A 19,399-nucleotide genomic window follows, 5' to 3' on the forward strand; every position below is an offset into this window, starting at 1 on the left:
AATGGATTTGCGTGCGAGGTGACACCGCGTACAATAAAATCTATACCAAGGAGTCCTAATTCTTTCTTCTTCTTTTTTTTTGAGCCACCTTTATCAGCCGGGGCCTTCTGCTGTTTCTGTGAATGGGAGCAAGGGTTTTTTTTTTTGTCTGTGCGTAAGAAAGAACCATCAACACTAGCATCACCACACTATCCAGTGAAAAAAAAAGAAAAAAGTTCACAGCCATTATTTGGTGGACAGGGCAAAGGGGGGACAGCACCTCAAGAAAAATGCGAGAATTATACAAGAAGGGGAAGAAAAATCATTAATCACGTGTGCTTCTTTTAACACTTCTTCTCCGTCTTCTTCTTTCTTCCCCTTTGTCCTCGCGACAGCCGCACACAAGAGCCTTCTGCCAGGAGACGCAGAGGGCAAGGAACAGAGGGGCAGACACAGAAAGAAAGAAAAAAGAAGAAGTAGAAGAAGAAGACGTCTTGGGAAGACACTTGGAAGACACCCCCCAAACCCCCCCACTACACACACACACACAGGCAGACAAACACTTGTACACACACACCTCCCCCTTCCCACGCACCAGAAAGCTATTTTTTTTACACCCCACAAATATCCCACCATAAGAAAAGAAAGGGAAAAAAAGTTTTGTTTTTTTTCTTTTCCTCTCTTTCATTGGAAAGAAGAAAATCCCTACAGGGAAACTCTCAACGAACCAGTCGGAGAGTTTTTCCCTTCGCGAGGGCAGAGGAGCGAAGATGGCCCACAGGTCGCTGAGAGGACCGGCGTCCAAGGTAAGAGACACACAGACACAGAGAGAGAGTGAGTGAGAATGGGTGAAAAAGAGAGAAGGAAGGAGGTCTGGGAATATCATTCTGTGCCTCTGCAGACAAACGCTACTGTGCCCTGTGTTTTTCTTTCCTCCTTTTTTTATGGTTTTATTGCCCCCCGTGCGCATTTGGCGAGGTCAGGCGAAGGGGGCATTTATGGCCGTGGGGGCTTTGATTCTGTTAGCTGCGGTTGTTTGTGTTGTAAGGTAAAGAGAGAGAGAGAGTGTGTGTGTGTGTGTGTGGCTTTTGTTGTGCTGTTTTCTCCCGAGTTTGTGCAACTGTGGTGTCACCTCAGTGTCTGTCACTCACTCACTCACTCGCGAGGCCTGCAGCTCCTTCCCTCTGCTGCATCTGCTCCGCGTGCGTAAAAACCGCGGCCATATATGCGCGTCTTTTGCGCATGCGTTTATTTATTAATGTATGTATTTATTTATTTATTTCACTTGACACGATGGCACAGAGGCTTCATGGGAATTTTTTTTTTTAAACTGCTCTAGGCTACAGTGTTGAGGAAAGTCACTCAGGCAATATAATAAGTTACTTAATACAAATTATTCATTAGAAGTTCAGAAAGTTCAGTTGCATGACTTAGTTTAACCAGAAACTTTTTTTTTTTTGCTGAATCCACACTATTTTTAACACAAATTGCAAAGTGCACAAAAGCAAACATATGGTATCAACTCACAAAGAATATTAATAAATCAATTTAAATTTCTTTCGTTACTCGCGTGGACACGTCATCATAAAACAGCGTCTAAAGAACCCAACATCGCAATAACTCTGTATTGCTTAGTAATTGTTATCAATGACTGGTTTTTTTTAGTAATAGTAACCTCTTTACTAGTTAAAGTAATCCATTACTTGGTTAATATATGGTGGAGTGAATAATTCCTTGTTTCACGCGGAGCTTATTAAGCATTTTTATTTTATTTTCTAGCCTGCACGTGCTTCCGTGGTCATAAAGTGTTACAGTTGTGGTTTATTTTTTTATTTTTTTTGTACATATGGCTTTTAATGAGCTACTGTTGTGTGTGTGTGTTTTGTCGACCAGGTGCAACCAAGCCGCAGAGACCCGCGTAGTGGGAATATGAGTAATAATACGGTTGAGGGGTAAGGTTGAATAAGAAAAATTAAAAGAACTGGGTTGGAGCGGTGTGTGTGGGGGGGGGGGGGGGGGGGGGGAGTACTGGTTAATGGATACTCTCTCAGTCGTTGTGCTCCAAAAGACAATTTGCCTCGAAAACAAACGATCTGAGCCGCTTTTTTCCAAATGAACTGCGAACGATCGCGGGTCGCCATGTGCGCTCAGGCCTTCTGTATCTGCTGAGCCGAGCAGGAAACGCACTCACTCCTGGTTGACCTCTTCAGAAATCAATTTTCCTGGAATTAAAAAAAAGAAGAAGACGAAGGAGGAGGAGGTGGTGGAGGCAGAGGAGGCGAGTCGGGTCAGGGCGTTGCGCGGAGGAGAAACAAATGGCAGAAATATAAGAGGCAGGTATCGAAGGGAAGGCGGAGGAGGAGGCAGAGAAATCGATGGTCATGCAGGATGATGAGCGGAATGGCCAAGCTGCGGCCGCTCACACAGGCTGAGGGTTCAACCAGGGGACAGGGCTTTTTCTGACCGATGAGGTCCACTGGCTCTGAAGCCAACAGGCTGACCCCGAGTCCACACCAGTCCCCCCCCCCCCCCCCCCACCCCCTCTCTCTCCCAACTCCTGGCTCCCCCTTGACCTCGCAAGACTGCTAGACCCCTCCGCTCCCTCGGACATTCCTAGACCTCCGGGGCCCCCCGGGCCACTTAGTCATAACAACTAAGTTCAGGCCACTGTAAACCGAGGGCACCGCGGAGATGTCTCTGCTGCCTCACACACACACACACACACACAGACAGACAGGCCGAAGCACCCGGACAGGGGTCAGCTGCAGGACACTGCTGACGGCTAAGAAGAGGGTGAGACTTGGCTGCGATGCAGAAAGACACAGGAGGGCTGTGGGAATGTGTTTCCCCCCCTGAACTCCCTCCCATGACACTATGACGCTCCAGATCCGGAATACTGCTCAGAATAAAAGCCAGAATTTATGATATTATGGTCTTCTGTTTACAAGAGGTTTTGTCTTTTAAAAAAACACATTAGTCCAACTGCAATGCACAGATTCAAGTGTTTCACGGTTGAACTAAGTCACAAAGATACTTCAAAATTACTCAAACAAGGCAATCGGAGATGGGAAACTTCACCCCGGTCACACAACAAGCCTCTGGCGGCCACTGCTGGTCATATTGGCGAGTGCAGAAGCGCCAAACAAACAGACAGAGCCATTAAAAACAATACTTCACTCCCACTTCATGGGGTGAAGTGATAACTCAACACTTTGCCATTCATATGCAGTTCATCTAAGTTACTTGTGTGCGACTCCACTCCACTAGGTGGCGATATTAGCTGGCAGGAATAGCTAATACAACATCAAGCACTATTTCCTATCTTGCTTTCTACCATTCAAGAACTTTTAAAAACTAATCCAGACGGCGCGTAATCTCGGTGAACTCACCCACGTTAAGAGCCTGGATTCCACCGTGTTTCTTTGTCCATATATCAGCTTCTTCTGTTATTTCCAGGTGAAATCTACAGGGTTAGAGATTAAAGTTAGGATTTTGTTGTAATAGTAGTTCATCCACAACATTTGCAAACACACTTTAATACAACTAAACCGAAACTGGCCTCAGCGTTTGTTTGTTTTTTTTGCATATTCCCCAAATCTAACCTCCTTGGGGTTTGCAACAGCGACACAAAAACGTGCCAAAAGTACAGAGCGGGCTGAATTTATGCTCTGTTAGCTTAATGTTTTGTATACTTTGAAGTTAATGGAGGGTGGAAAAACCACACAACGATACTTGAAACGGTCCCAAATAGCCACCAGCTAAGGTTTATTCGGTCTGTGACGTTATCGGGTCGACCGCAAACTATGCCACGTGAAGCTGAAAGCGGTCACATCGCCACCTAATGGGACGGAGGCCGACACGCTTGTGCGGCGTCGGAGCGAGGCGTTTACCTGTGTGACAGCGTGTACACAGACTGAGTGCTCAGTGCAAACAGAGGCGGCACCTTACCAGTTTTCTTACAAAAGCTGCAGTGTGTGGTCTCTCTCGACGCCACTCGCTTGCGTTTTGGTAGAAAAATCAGGACGGGAGACTCGTTTTGACGCGATATATTAAGCGTTTTTGATTCGAATCGAATAAGAACAGACGAGCGATAATTTGCCGTAAAAAGCTCACCGTTCTCCTTACCACTATTTACTAAAAAAGTGCTGGTGGCTGCTGGTCGTGTTCCAGCCTGGTAATCTGACCTCCAGCTGGGCGAGGTGGTGTGTGTGTGTGTGTGTGTGTGTTGGGGCCAGTACTGATTAATCAAAGGAACAGTGGCATATGGGGAAAATGCTGTTGGCCAGTTTTGTCCCACTGTGCCCTCTTTTGCTGCTGTAAAAACGCTTCCCATACGCAGCGTATGGGCCCCGTCATTCCCCTCCCCCCCCCCCCCCCTTCTTTAAACTCCTCCAAGGTCTCCTAAAACATCTGTAGTGCCACTGATGCAATCTCTTGCAACTTACAAGATCCCTCTCCTGGGTCCACCACCACCATCATCATCATCATCATCATCCAGTCCTTCTGGGTGTATTGTCTCTGCCTCACACAACCGCACACACAGCTTTGTTTTCATTTTGGGTCGGCGTGCATTCATATCTGCACCATATGCACCGTTTGCTGTGACGGTGGCATCAAAAACATCAATCTACAAGTGACTAATGTCTCATTTTTGGACCATATGGTTTAGTAATGGAGGGTTTTTTTCTCTTGTTTATGTCTGCAAACCGGGAGAAAAGTAATATTTAAAACATTCTGTCCGTGTAAAATACACATTTCGGTGAACTATGGCGTTCACAAACAGAGGTGGAGAGGTTGTTTTTTTGGCACACGTTGGTGTTATGAAGGCATAACATTGTGTTTTGGAGTGGCTCCCAAAGATTTTTTTTTTTTGGGCTCCTTGAACAAATTAGCACTGTGTTCCCACAGATTTATGGGCATATGTTTTTAATGTAATCCCATCTACCAAACATCTACATATGTGGATGGAAATCATTCAAATATTAAAGTAAAGTATTGCAATTTGGCTTAAAAGTGGGGACTCGTATAGAACACTGAATCATCACCTTTAGTTTTTTACCACAAGTGCCTAAATCACTGTACGCCTGTATATGTGAATGTGTAATTTTGGTTTTTAAGCTTACTTACCATTCCAAGAAACATATAATCCTTAATCCTGGCAACTGGGTTGCAGCTTTGTTGAGATCGCACCTGAGGGAAAAAACCAACCAAACGTTAATTTAGCTTATACGGCAAACAATCCGCACAAACACCTTATATAGTACGTTGAATTAAAGTTCCTGTTTGAGAAACTGTACATAATATCTGCAGATTGATATCACTTCCCTTTTGAATTCCCTGTTAAAAATGGGAACTAAAATTAATGGCATCCCATTAATTCTGGCTCCATCTCATCAGACCGGTTCAGCGTTGAACGCGTCTATATTTAAGCTCGTTCTAAAACTCAGTCATGATACAGTGGTTAAACTGGGACACTTTCATCTGCTATGAATCTCCCAGTGCATGAAGTCCTGCGCGGTGCAGACGTTTTGATTCAAGCTGTGGATGTGACACATGTGGTTAGAGCTTCCCCCCCGTGGAGTTTCAGCTGCACAACATTGAAGTGTCTGATCACTTCCATGTTGTTTTTTTGTGATCATTAATCTCGGCCGCACTGTGCAACACGCAGTCAACAGGATCACATGTTGTAATAACCACATCTGAGGCCAAGTTCCTAAACAAAAATCATGTGTGCTTGTGCCACTTTTGGCAGAAATAGGAGTGAAAACCCTGCTTTTTTATGAATGTGTTTATTCTTAGGCAGAGAAAGCATGTTTTTGGGGGGGTTAGGGTTAATCTGGTCTTCCAAAAAAACGGGATGAACTCATCATCCGATAACAGCCTGCAAATCTTTCAACATTTGGCCTGGAATGGTGGTCTGCTGCTCGGCGGACATCTTGCAGATGTCTCACCAAACGCTCACTCTTTGTCTCTATTAGCGCTTTCACACCAGCAAGCACTTTGTTCTTTATCTTCAGTGTGTGAACACAATATAGTCGAATTTTCAAATTTTGGGATGCCTCAGCCGTGCCACGATGTGAATGTAGGGATTTGTTTTTAACGTGGACAGAAAATTACACTAAATCGCTATATTCCCCTCCTCGCCTGAGGTGGCGCTGCATCAAGAATTACTGACAGCAATGAACAGTGAAGAAAACTCACTCATCTGTTGGTTAATGCAGGACAACTTCGTTTTTTTTTTTCCCACATTAGAGCAAAAACACTAAGCTGCATCAAATCCTATCGATTTACGTGAACATACGTCACATAAGTACGGTGGCCCTGAGGTGCATAACACAAGCGCAAATCACAAAACACAAATCAAAAACACAAAAACATTAACTCAAAACGTTAATGTTTTCGTGTTTTCTGCTTTTGTGTTTTGCACCTCAGGGCCACCGTACATAAGCGCTGCAAGGTTTCACTTCTGTTTTCCTAGTAAACAAAAGTTGCACATGTCTCCAGTGCTCTTATGGTTAACTTGGATCATCCATTTAGCAATTAATATGCAGGTTCCTCCCAGGAAGCCGGAGAAACATAGAGAAAACCCACGTGCACATGAGAAGAACATGCCAACTCCACAAAGAAATTCAAACTGTGAGGCAACATTGCAAGCCGTTACTCCACCATGACACTGCTATTAACAGTTACCGACATCTAATAGTGACACTCCATGTTCCAAAGTGCACCAGGAAACTGCATCATGGCCCTAACACACCAGAGAGGACATCGGACAGGGGTTCAATTTAACCAAAAACAAAGATGGCGTCACCGACGTTCTTCCCTTTAATTTATTCAAGCCAAGGTGCGCATGGTGAAAAATATTTATATAAGTGGGGAAAAACACCAACATATGAACAATGTTCAAAAAATGCACAATAGCATAGCATCATACCATTTCAAGCAAGTTCACATCAAAACGGTTCAAAATGAAAACGCAGTTATTCGCATTAGGTCTTACCTCCTCTGTCACCTGACTCTTAGTGAAGGAGCGCGCGGCAAAGGCTGCTTATATATGCCCTTTGCCCCGCCCCTCCACGCGACTAATTATCCACAAAATCGCGATAAATCCACACAAGCACGATTATTCCATCAAACAACCCGGATGAAAATGAAGCCAAAGTGTTCCCCAAACCGACCGCGCCGTAATAACCGCGGTCCTCACCGTTAATAAACAACACTGACGGATAATTAGTCGTGGAATCACGAAAAAGTGACGTCACGCAAAGCTTCCCGCCATCGGCGTCATTTAAGCGCGCCGCTGACTTCCGCACGGTTTGTCACCCTGTCGACGCAACCCGAGAATGACGAGCGAGGTGAGTTTGAACCGAGTTTTTAGAAAAAAATCGCGATTATTCTGTATGAGCGGCGAGTGTGCGCCATTTTTGACCGTTTATAAATGTTGATGAAAGTGTCAAAAAGCAGTTGTGTGTGTGTGGTATGCATTTCCGGCTGTATGTTGGAGTGTGTTGCGTGTTTTTTGCGCTCAAGTTGCTGCGTCACAGATCGATATACTGGGCTAGAAAGACTGTGTTCTTATAAATACAGACGCGTTAAAGTTTGTAAAAAATGACACATAGTCACGTGATAGCAACTGTTTGCTCTGGTTTGCCCTTTTGGGCTGTTATTAGAATAAAATAATTGCAGATTAAACGTAAAAAAAAACGTATTCTAAGCCTATACGCAAACGAAACAAGTCTAAAATAACAATGTTTCGTTTATGTATCTCATTTTCTGCTCGTAAACCATCGTAAATGTCATAGACTGGACCTACATGTGAACTCTGATGTGACATGTATGAATCTATTTGGCAAAAATGTTATTTTTAACATTGCAAAACCGCGTTTCCCATAGTTTGAAGGCCTGCTTTGGGCGAGCATGTTGGCACAATAATGGCCTTATTGAAGGCAACTAAAAAATAATAGGATACGTGAGGAAATGTGATGCAGTGTAGGCTGTGAACCAAATGGATATTCTGTGCATCCAGGCAACCATTTAACAACACAACAAGTCCATCTTAAATCGCTTTAATTGATTCATACGCAAACCCCAGCAGCGGTATATATACTTCTGCAAAGTTTCTCCTTCGCGCGCGCCTCAAACCTTTGAACGGACTAAATCTAATTGTGCAAGTGAGCTCATGCAGGTTCATTAAAAACATGCTTGTTAAACGAAGCCCCCCCTGCTGCTCCGCGCCTGCATATAAAAGCCCGCTGAGCTCCGAGTTAGCGAGGGCACAACATTAGTGTTGGTGTATAGTGAGGTGGATTCTGCCTTCAGTGGAAACGCTGAGACGCGGCTTTACGACTCCTGCCCTGATGCTTCTCCACATCGAGATTTGCATTTCATTTTGTAATCTCAGTGGGATTAGCAGTTAAATAAGAGTGTGTCCTCCACACAGGTGAAACAGAGTGTGAGTGTGCGCGTGATTTGAGGCCTTCCAGTGCCTCCCTCGCGCTCATGTTTTTGTGCACTTTGCTGTCACTGGAAACAGCTGATGTTTCAACAGCAGATTTACACCGGAAGCTGCAGGCTTTTCCGAGGATCATCACATACACGCTTGGAACATGTTATACTAACTTATCCCCCTCTCTCTCTCTCTCTCGCTCACGCGCGCGCCCTCTCTCTCTTTCTGGCCTCGCGGTGGTTTGCTAATTGCCAGACAAATCGCCCACGTGCTTTTCTTTCTTTTCTTTTTTTTTTCTCTTCCTCTTCTCTCTCTTTCTCTCCCCACGCTTGTTGCAGCCAGCTTTGGCTCGAGAAATTTATTATTTCGAGGAAGCCGCGGAGAGGTCACGGGTGCAGGCGCGCGCGGGCTTCAGGAGGAGGTCGTCACTGGAGATATATGGCTGCCAGCCGCGTGTGTGTGTGTGTGTGTGTGTAGACTGTGATCCAATTTAAAAGCAGACATGTATTAAGTATTAAAAAGGCACGGCCAAATAATGGTGACCCGCACGCGGATGTCGGGTGCACGCGCGTGTTTCTGCTCCTACTGTGCTGCTGCTGCTGCTGCTGCTGCACAACTGTGCAAAATGAAGTAGTTAAATGATTTAAAGATAGTTCATATGTAATAAAATCAGGATCCTCAAACACTTCACACATTGAGTAGTTAGAAAATGAAGTTAATCATTTGTTTTGAGTTCATTAAGGAGATAAAATGTTCGTTTTTAAAGCTTTATGTACCTACATGCAGTAAGTAAATAAACTCAAACATCTTCAGTGCATGGAAACATGTGAAAAATGTCACTTCACTTTCCCTCAATGCAACTATTAATAAAAACGTGATTCATACAAGTACAAACCACATGAATTATGTCCAATAAGAAGAGTATTTTCAATAACACATAACTCAAAAACCTCCCCGAGTTCATTCGTAACAAATGCAGGAACATTAAAACACTTTAAAGTATATATATATATATTTGTTCCTATTACAGGCAGCAGTTTAAACACCAGTCAATGACACATTCAGGTTTTTGAAGGGAATTGATGCAGAAAAGATGTCATTTATCAGTTTTAACTGCCGTCTCGACTCCTTGTTGTGGGGGTGAAAACACGCTTCCTATTGTGATTATTTCCTTCCTCTGGGTCTAAAAATCACAACCTGGCCGCGCATATGCTTTGTATTTAAACACCAAAGGATCAAATATTAACAATTACACCGCCGTGACTCATGAATCATGCATTTATTGTTGTGTATCAGTATCCTTCAGTGCAGAGTGACGCTGCTGCTGCTGCTGCTGCTGCTTCACTGGAGACAAGTGGTGTTGTCGTTGTTGTTTGTTGCAGCATGCAGCGCTCATATCCTTTTAGATGTGAGTGATAAATGCACTTCCGTGCGCGTGTGTGTGTGTGTAACTAATGGCGGGGCATTACAGGCCCGTGATAGTACAGTATTAAACGAGGCTGCAGCTCCGCCTCCCTCTTCCTTTATGCTTTTACTTATCAATATCCTGATGACAAAAAGCGCGTGCAGGGGGCTGCTCTATAATAACATCCTGTGGTGTGGACTTACAACAGAATCTTGAAATTTAACTGATCCTTTATCTTATTTGAAGTTTTCATCACATGTAAATATGCTATGTAGGAAATTTAACCCCACGTGTTAATCTGTATAGTCATCATTCCGTGGCATGTTTGTTTATTTTAAGCACTCTCCCACCCGTGTGTTGTGGTGGGTTTTTTTTTTTACAGCCCACATTAAAGCGCGCACGTCGTTTCACTCTTCACAGTTTATATGAGCTGTAAAAGTTGAAGTGCGCCTCCATTAAAGTATTAAGACCCTAAAGCATTTGGCCAAAACGCCTGTGTGTGAGTGTGAGTGGAGAGGAGAGGGCCACGCGCGTGGAGGCTTCGTCCGCGTTTGTTGGCAGTAAATCACAGTGGATCACTCAGCTGAAGGAGCAGCGTGAGAAGCGCAAACGTAAAAATGTGAAAAGTCATAAAGTGTAATTGATGTGTACTTAAGCCCAGCAGGTTCTCAGTCTTTTACTATAGTGAGGCTGTGTGTGTGTGTCTGCGTGTGTGTGTGTTTTTCTTCTTTTTACTGTGCGCACACTTCACACATGACAGGATCAATGTCCTGACACGTCTGACAGCAGCAGCAGCAGCAGCAGCTTCACTGCAGCCCATTAAAAAGCGCTGCGTTTGCTTTTAAACTACACACGCGCGCGCGCTCGCGAGCCCTCCAATCACGAATATCAATTATAGAAGTCATAATAATGAATTAGGAGGTTAAATAGCACCGCTAAATATATATATATATATATTAAAAAAAACATGTTTGATTACACACAAAGGAAAAAAAACAAACTGTTATTGATTTTGATGTGGTCCTTAACATTTAGTCGCGAGAGGCCGCGGGGATGTCTCTGTCTCCCTCTCTATCTATCTCACAGCGCGAGGGGAAGACCTCACGTCTCGCGCAGGATAGGAGAGGGATATATATATATATATATATATATATAAATATATTTCAAAAAAAGAAAGAAAAAGAAACGGCCGCGCGCGTGCTGCCGCCTTTAACAGATTTACGAGCCGCAGTAAAAGACGACATGTCGGGGCTCGGTAAATCCATCTCTGTCTCCCTGACTGTCTCTCTCTCTCTTTCTTTCAGCTCAGCTCACACAGCCTCAACAAAAGCAGTAATAATAATAATAATAAGAGTAGTAATAATAATAATAATAATGATGATTTTCTTCTGTGATGTAACATGTAACCACTTCATCACACACTGGACACTTTAATTTTATGGCCATTCTCCACCTGAACAAAGAGACATATTCAGTTTCTCTCTTCTCTTTCTTTTTTTTTTTTTTTTTAATTCAAAGCCAGTTAATCATTAACGAGAGGGAAGAATTTACCTTGTCTTAATCCATCATGGACCAAGAACCCCCCCAACCCAACCACCCCCCCTCAGTCTCTGCAACTCCCCCCCACACACACACACCAACTCCAGCAGCATCAATTAGCCCAGTGGCCCCTCAGTGTTGCTCTGCACCAAGATTGGAAATAATATTAAAAAATAAGAAGTAAATAAATAAATAATCACCCAACAACCACACATCACTTATAAAAGAGGGCTTTTATTGACCAAAAATGTTATGTTTTATGAACACATGCTAATCTGTTACCACATAATAATAATAATCCTTATTATTATTATTATTATTGCTGTTTTCTGCTGCTTGTGTGTGTGATTCGTTCATTGCTGTATACTCGGCGCGTGCAGGTTTGCAGTGCTCGCGCTGCTGCTGCTGAGACTTATCTTATAGCTGTTGTTTCACACTGTGATTGCCATAATTTATGGCCGTCATTACGCGCGCCATCATCACCGCCGCGAATGTTTGATTCCAATCTTGTTGTGGGTTTAGAAAAAAAAAAAAAAGGAAAAGAGAGAGAGAGAGAGAGAGAGAAAAGGAAAATAAATCTCAGGCAAGCGCGTGCATCTGTGGTCCGTGAACGCAACTTTAAACGACTTCACTTCTGTGTTTGTTTGTTTGTTTGTGTTTTTCTGTCAGGGCAAAAATAAGTTGCTGTTTTTTTCCCTTTAGTTTTAATTTGTTAATTCATTTATTTTTCATAAATCTGCTTCAATAACTGAATGAAACTTAATATTTTCAGATTTTCCTAGTTTTAATTTCCGCGCATATGTTTTTACATATATATATTTGATCTCCTTCCACCCTCACGCGCAGGAACAGCCTCTGTGTCTCGAGGCTGCCGCGCGGGGCCATTGTTTGACCTTGAAGTGTTCCTTCTCTCCATGTTGGAGCCTCAACACTTCTTTTTTTCCTCCTCCTCCCTTCTTCGTCTTCGTCTTCTTATTTCTCCCTGGTGTCTCCAGCTCCATTGTTCTGCTCTGACTGGAACCTTCTATTGTTGTTGCCCCTCTCGCGCGCACACGCGGCCTCGCGACGGGGTTTTTTTGTCTCTCCTGTGTTTTCCTGGTTGATCTCACGCGCTCCATCTTTTTTCTTTACCCTTTTCTCCATTCATCTTATATATATATATATATATATATATATATATACATAAATTAATGGATTTCTATTTCCAATTGAATAAAATAAATGCAAATTAATAAACAATTTAGCCCAAAGATGTATGATAATAATAAAGTAGATGTGTTAAAGTGTTAATTTCGATGAAGAATGTTCCCCAGGTACACGTTTAAATCTGGATTTTGCTGTGTGCACGCGCCTTGTTTGTATTATTTATTATTATTATTATAATATTTAGTTTGTCTCTTTCTGTAGAAAAACCCCCCGGATCTGTTGAAATCTAACTCAGGACAGTGTCTTCTCCTTCTTTTCCTCTTTTTCCTCTCTTGTTCTGCCAAGTAACGGTGAACTGAGACAGATGTGACAGTGAGGAATAACGAAGAAAGCGTGTGAGACTTGCAGTCATTTTTCTTTTTAAAAAAAGGGACAGAGAGAGATAGAGATAGCAGTGGGTGACAATCACCTTTCTATCGCTCTCTTTTTATTCTCAGATACAGACCTAACAGAGGCTGAAAGGTCAACAAAACTCTCCTATTTAGCTGTTTTTGAATGATTATTATTTTTCTGTAATTTCATTTTATTTCATTTTATTCCTAAGCCAAATATCCTCCAGCTCTCCCAGGGTCCCACGAACTAACACGCCCCCCCCCCCCCCCTCCTTTTCCCCCACTAACTCAACCCCCCGCCCCGACGTAAAAAAAAAAAAACACGTCACGTGACTCATTAAATTATTAATGCCGAGGTTAAAGAACACGGAATATTTTATTCGTCAGGAGCACAACAGTGAGGCGCGGCTGCTCCCGTTTGGCGTCGTGTGACGTGGGGAAATTCAACTTGTACAAAAAAAAAGAATACAAGCAAGTGGGGGGAGAGAGAGAGAGAGAGAGAGAGAGAGGAAGAGGAAGGGGAGAGCGAGGGAAACAACGCCAACAGAGAAGAGAGAGAGAGGGAGAGGGAGAGAGAGAGGGGAAGAGAAAAAGAGAGAAGGAAGGGGCTGCAATAAAACAAATTTGGACGGGCGTGCGTCTTGCGGGTCGCTGTGGACGCCGTGAGTACTGCGGAAGGAAGGAAGGAAGGAAGGAAGGAAGCGTGGAGAGAGAGCGAGTGGACTGCACGCGGGGAAAAAGAGCCACACTTCTTCTTCTTCTTCTTCTTCTTCTTCTTCTTCTTCTTCTGCTCCTCATCTTCTTCTTCGCCGCGGCCCTTTTTTTTCCTCTCACTGAATCATATTTTTTTTAAAACACCGTGGTAAATATTCCACACACCCCCACTTGCAAACACACATATACCCATCATCCTCATCGTGCATGTTGCTGTTAAGTGTTTTTGTTTACACACCTGGCCCCCCCCCCACCCCGCCCCCCACCATCACCATCACCATCACCAGCATCATCATCATCATTGTTTATAGGTTGCAAATCAAAGAGAAAGCAGAGTTCTGGAATGGAAGCTGAGTTGGATATTCTTCCCTCATCTTTCCTGCCTTCACCTCCTCTCCTCCTCTACATCTCTCTCTATCTGCCTCCCTCTCTCCTTCTCCTTCTCTCTCTCTCTCTCTCCTCCCTCCTCAGCTTGCTACTTCTTCTTGATTTATAGTGAGGCATCGGTGTCAGCGTGCGGCCGCCGCTGCCATTGTGTGTTTGTGAGGGAGTGCTGTTGTTTATGGTTGTGCTCGCGATAAATCACGTTTTTTCCTTTTTCTTGGATGGTGGATGCATGAAGGCGAACTGATGGTGGTGATGATGATGATGCACCGGAACTAGGAAGCACACAGAGGGAGAAGTAGGGTATTTTCCTTCCTTCCTTCTTCCTTCACACACACACACACACACACACACACACACACACACACACACACACACACACACACTCCCCCCTTTGCTTTTCCTTTACACTTGATTATAACTCGGGCTGTTTTCTTTTCCTTTTCTTTTCCCCCCCTCTCCTCTCTCTCGTCATACTCAGTGTGACAGTAGCTGGCCGTGGCCGCGGCTCTTGAATTACTGCGGCGACCAATTAACGGGAGATTTGTTTAAATTTGGCACAGCGGCTACGCCTCGGCCGCCGTGAAATCTCATAAAACAAGAGTTCACCGCCGTCAGGGGGTGGAGAGGGTGAAGGGAAGGGGGGGGGGGGGGGGGAGATCTCATCCATCTAGCCAGGAGGTGCGAGTGAGTCCAAGTTAGTGAGCTTCAGCCAAAGAAGCCCCACCGCTGCTGCTGAAGCTGCTGCAGCTGCAGGGCTAAGTGATGCCGGGTTCATGTCCAGCACTCCTGCAAAGGCACAACATGGCCGCGGCCTTGGTTTAATCTGGAGGGTATTTTCTGCACCGATGGCAGAGGCTGTGAGACTCTGCGTGGCTTTGTGTTTGTGTTTCATTCACGTGTCAACAAAGCAACTTTTACGTTTTAAAAAATTGTGAATCTCCCATGATGCATCTGCTTTTATAGTTCATGTGCATTGAAAGTTCTCCTGTAGGTGAATTCGTGTTCCTGCTCCTTGGTATTTGTCTTTGGATGTTTGCTGGAATGGAGCTGTGCGCCATTATTCATGTCAGCACTGCCAGTGTCTCTGCTTATGCTCAAAGACTTGACTGGAAATCAGAGCTTCTTTCTTTCTTTCTTTCTTTCTTTCTTTCTTTCTTTCTTTGGTCCTCTTCCATGTTTTTTTTCATGTTATTTGTCTAATATGAAACTGTTGCTGCCTTCGTTTTACTCACAAATGCATATGGGACGAGATTGTGAAGTGGTTGTGTGGTATTTGCCTCCCCATTGCTATAGGTTGAGTAGTGTGTGTGTGTGTGTTTGGAGAGGATGTGTGTGTGTGTGTGTGTGTGTTGTGGGGGGGGGGGGTGTATGATATGCTATAAGCTCATAGTAATAGCAGCAAATGTGTGTTATGGCAAATATATATAGTATATTTGTATATATGTGTATATATATATATATATATATATATATGTATGTGTGTATATAATATATATGTGTGTGTGTATATGTATATATAGTGTGTGTGTGGAATCTGCTGGTGCATATGTGTGGAAAAGTACAAAATACAGAGGAAGACAGTGAATGCATCATCAGATTTATTAGCTCATACACCATAATATACCCATATTGTAGAGGCAGCTTGAATATTAGTCATACTAATAATTTTAAAATAACAACAAACACTATGAGAAGTAGACTTTAATTCAAGGGCGTTTCAAGCAGACTGTATATATGTTCAGAACAGGAAATGGAACACTTAAAACAAAGTGTGTATTTGTTGTACTTGAATTTAGTATAAAAACAACGACATCCTCGTCAATATTATAGTTTTAGTACATTTAAGTATACGTTAATTTGTCTCCTGGGCTGTTACTTCTACTAATAATCAGAACAATAATAATATTATAGCATGGCATACAGATGGATGGATGGATGGTTCACCGGGATTCACTTTACAATTGCATTTCCATCCTCTCTCTCTTTGTGTGTGTGTTTGTGCGTGTGTTTGTGTGTGTGTGTGTGTCCTCCATCGCTGCATCAGTGTGTAAAACCTCAGTCTAACCAAATTAGAGCGTCTCCGTGGTTTCCCGTCACATCGCAGTCAGGCAGGAGAGAGTGGCGCTTCTGAAAATGTGTCTGCCTCCGGTCCGCCGCCGTGTCACAAACAATATCCCGCCTCATTTCTGTGGACACAAAGAAACGAGAGAGAGAGAGAGAGAGGAGGAGGTGACGTTTCCATGTGTGTATACACACACATATTTATATATTTCTTTGCACCATCTCCACCACGCGCAGGGATGGACGTTTCCAAACTGCTCCTGGTCTTCCTCCTCCTCCTCCTCCTCCTCCTCCTCCTGCTGTTGTTGTTGAATGCACGCTTTTTTTGTTGCTCTAAGACCACAAGTTTTGTAACAAATGAATTAAAAAAAAAAAACACAACATGTGCTGCGTTCAAACAACAGTCAGAGAGTGAGCAGCAGCAGCAGGTTTATCTTATCTTATCCCAGGCATGTGTCCACTGTTAAGTGTGTTATGTCTGGCGAGATAGTCCCCACATCAAAACCCGGGCAGAAATAGTTCAAATATTTGAAACGGTGTTGAGAAATGATATCACTCCCCCGTCTGACATCCATTATAGCTGCTCTGCATCCGAGCTGCAGGGGGAGGGAGGAAGGAGGAGGGTTTTCAGCCCCCTGTGAGGCCTCCATGCGATCAAAAACGCGTCCAAAAAAACTGAATCTGCCGCTGCACGTCCGTCCTGTACATGCATAACCCACACAAGGAAGGGAAAGGGTATGGTCGCGATGAGGAGCACAGGTATATACCGTACATGGCTGCAGGGTGTGTGAGGAGACAGTGAACGCAACACGGTGAACACGTCAGCCTTGAAATGAGCGTTTACACAGAAACCGTGGCGTGTGAGGAATAAAAGAGGGGCAACACGAGAGCTGCTGCTGCTGTTGCTGCTGTTGTTGCTGCAGGCGTTTTCATTTATTTCATAGTGTTTTAATGTAACAGTATGTTCAAGTGCAACGGGATTATTTCAGTGGAAACGGCCATTTTAAACCACAGGGTGCAGGCTATTTACTGGGTAATGGTTGTCTCTGTGATTTCGATAGATATCTATTTATATATATATATTGATATCTTAAAATCGGCTGTAGATTTACAAAACAAGCTGAGCTGTGCTTCTTTTGTCGTTGCCTGTAGCGTTCATCACATTTATTTCCTGTAGTGCGAGGAAAAAACGCTGAAGAAAACGGTTGCATTTTCCCCCTAAAACTGTACATTTAAAGATAAAGTATGCGATTATTATGTGATTTAAACATCACATTTTTCTCGCGTGTGGTCAAAGACAAGGTCGCTGCAAACCCACGCGTCTGCACGAGGACGGCACGGCACAACAAGGAGCATCTTCCCACTCACTGGAGTGACTGTGGCAGCCATATTGTCTCGCAAACTCCCTTTTTTTTATTGTAACGCACGCCGAAAGAAAGAATGGATAATGCAGAAAGGACCAAATATGTGAAATAAATAAGTTAAAATGCGTTAAAATAAAAGGAGCAGCGCAAATAAATCCAACAAGAGTGAGTAATTATTGGTCTAATCCGCTCTGAGCTGAACTATAAAACGCCGCGTTGAGTTGATTTAATGTTTGAGCGATTACGCGCCATACAACCGCCGTTAAGTGGAAAATCTCCCCCCCCCTCCCAAAAAAACTACATGCAGAATTAAAAAATATAAAATAATTGTTTCCAAAAAAAAATAGTGGAAGGAAAAAAAACAAAGAAAAATGGAGCAGAGAATATCCGAAAACAGTCAGACATTAATCAGGGAACCGCTCGGCGTCATAAATCTGCAGCCACTGGACGTTAACAAGCGAAAGATTTAAGTGTGTGGCGCGTGGGAGGGGAGTCACGTTAACAGCACGAGGCAACGGCTCTTTAAATCAACCGATTGGTAGAAAAATAAAGAGCAATAAAATACCTATAAATATACTGTGATCAATAATTATAATAACATTAGTGCGTGGGAATCTTAAAATAAGCCAAAATATTCCTTTATAATATATGTATTATTATGTAATGTAGTGTATTATTATAATATATTATTATTATCATCAGTAGTAGTAGTAGTAGTGTGTGGAACTGAGTGTCTCTTACAGGCTGCAGATATCCAGTCTCGTGCTCCATCATGCACCGTGATGCATCCTCGCCTCGCGCCGGAATGATCCACCCGTTCGGGAAAAATAAATCACCAAGACGCCTCGCGCTAATTTATAATCGTCACTGATTCTTTGCAAGGCGCGTGGAAATAGTAGCGACTGGAACTGTGTCTCGTGAGATCCACATCCCAACACACAAACACACACACACATATATATATAAATATATATTCCCTCCATCCACGGGCCCTGCATGCATGCACCGCAGCGATAAGACATAAGACACACCACCGGAAATGTGTCCTGCCTGCGCGAGCTGGCTGTGTCTCCTTCTCTTGGTTTTTTTTTTTTATCAACGCGCGCGCGGACACAGGAACAAAAAAAAAAAAGAAATGTATAAATATCGTTCAAATAATGTGTAATTGAACTTCTCTTCCCTCCTCTTCTTCTTCTTCTTCTTCGTGTTATCTCTCCTCCTCTCATTGTGTGTGCGCGTGTATGTGGGTTGTATGCGTGGGCAGATAACACGCGCACACACTGTGTGTGTGTGAGAGAGAGAGAAAGCCAAGTGCATGTCTGAGATTTATTTCACACAATGAATAACGGTCAGTGTTTCGCTTCAGGGCAGAAAAGGCTGAAGAATGATGGTTCATATCCAGTCTGTCCAAAAATGTCCTCCACGAGCTGCACTTTCACTATTTTAATATTTTAGCCGAGGTTAAGTCCACGCGCACGACAAAGAAAACGAATTGATTTGCAGGTTTTTTTTCATTTTTTTTAGCTCTTGGGTTAATTGGAATGGGGTTAAAATCAAATTTCTGTCGCTGAAAGGGTTAAAGTTTGTCTTTTTATGTGACTAATGATTCTAATATTCCATCTGTGAACCTGTGTAAACAAGAAAACACTTCCCTCTGCACACGTGCGTGCGGTGCAGACGCGCACATGCGGGTCAAATCACAGCGGAATTGCTTCTTCTTCTTCTCCTCCTTCTTCTTCCCCTCATCCTCGTCCCCTCTGATCGCTCTCTGTTTGACGCCATGTAATAACCAACACCTGGCCCTCCACGCGCGGCCGGGTCACGCTGCTCCTCGCTATAACCTCCCCGTGTTTCACCCTGAACCAGACCCACAGGAGTATACTGGTAAAAAAAAAGGAACGAGAACCAGATTCTCCCTCTTCCTCCCCACTCCCGCTCTTTGCTTTTCTTTGCCTTCTCCAAACTC

The 19,399-nt window shown here is 43.6% G+C and overlaps 1 protein-coding gene across 1 annotated transcript in view; it reads left to right on the plus strand.

The window, feature by feature from the left end:
* Window positions 1-580: 580 nt before the first annotated feature.
* The window catches only part of hoxb3a (homeobox B3a), a gene marked incomplete at its 3' end in the record, with an annotated part of 43,874 nt that continues 25,055 nt past the window's right edge, over window positions 581-19,399 (plus strand). Inside the window, exon 1 of the mRNA XM_083896583.1 lies at window positions 581-785. The remainder of the gene's footprint in view (window positions 786-19,399) is intronic.

The sequence above is a fragment of the Microchirus variegatus genome (assembly GCF_963457635.1).
Source record: "Microchirus variegatus genome assembly, chromosome: 10".
Classification (NCBI taxonomy): Eukaryota; Metazoa; Chordata; class Actinopteri; order Pleuronectiformes; family Soleidae; genus Microchirus; species Microchirus variegatus.